The sequence below is a fragment of the Vollenhovia emeryi genome, unplaced genomic scaffold, assembly GCF_000949405.1.
Source record: "Vollenhovia emeryi isolate VEMERY1.0 unplaced genomic scaffold, V.emery_V1.0 DF943490.1, whole genome shotgun sequence".
In the NCBI taxonomy this organism is placed as follows: domain Eukaryota; kingdom Metazoa; phylum Arthropoda; class Insecta; order Hymenoptera; family Formicidae; genus Vollenhovia; species Vollenhovia emeryi.
The window spans coordinates 1-675 of NW_011962876.1; the positions used below are offsets into that span (position 1 = coordinate 1).

The 675-nt window shown below is 25.5% G+C and overlaps 1 long non-coding RNA gene across 1 annotated transcript; it reads left to right on the top strand.

The window, feature by feature from the left end:
- The first annotated feature begins 194 nt into the window (after window positions 1-194).
- On the top strand, window positions 195-362 carry LOC105565594. The gene is made up of 2 exons (XR_001009204.1): window positions 195-244; window positions 327-362. It is a non-coding gene; the product is annotated as an uncharacterized LOC105565594 (long non-coding RNA).
- The last annotated feature ends 313 nt before the right edge of the window (window positions 363-675 follow it).

A 675-nucleotide genomic window follows, 5' to 3' on the forward strand; every position in this document is an offset into this window, starting at 1 on the left:
CATCATCAAATCAGTATACATATGTATATTCTTGATTTACTTTCTCAAAGAGGAAATAATTTTGATAAATTAAATCTGAAAATTGTAGTGTAAAAGCACAAAAATATAAGAACATTACAATATATCAATATTTTTTAAATAGAAGCCACCTCTACTAATTTCACTCCAGTTTTGTGTTATGGCTGTAGTATGTTTAGTAGAAGTATTTATGTATACGTGGCCAGCAGAATTTTTGATGCGTACGGTAAATTACTTGTCATTCAAATTTACTATTTTATTTTGTGCTATTAATTGTAATTTTAAAAATATTTATTATTTTTCCCCAGAACTATGAGGTCGGACATGTAGCATTCAATTTACTCGAAAACAATCATTTGAGTAATTTCATTCAAATATGGCAACGTCTGCAATTTATTATAATGCGATGTCAAGAACCTATAATGGTTTCAATTCCTTGTCTTATGCCGAAACTATCTTTTGATTATTTTGCAAAAGTAAGATCAAATTTTGAATTGATTTGAAAAAAAAAGATTAAAGATACTAATACACATCATCCTTATTACGTATTTAGCATCATCAGAAACAATTCCATATTTTTGCAAGTTTTCTATTAATATTTGTTTTCATTATTACTAAATATTTAAACTATAAAATGATAAAATATATCTTTGAAGA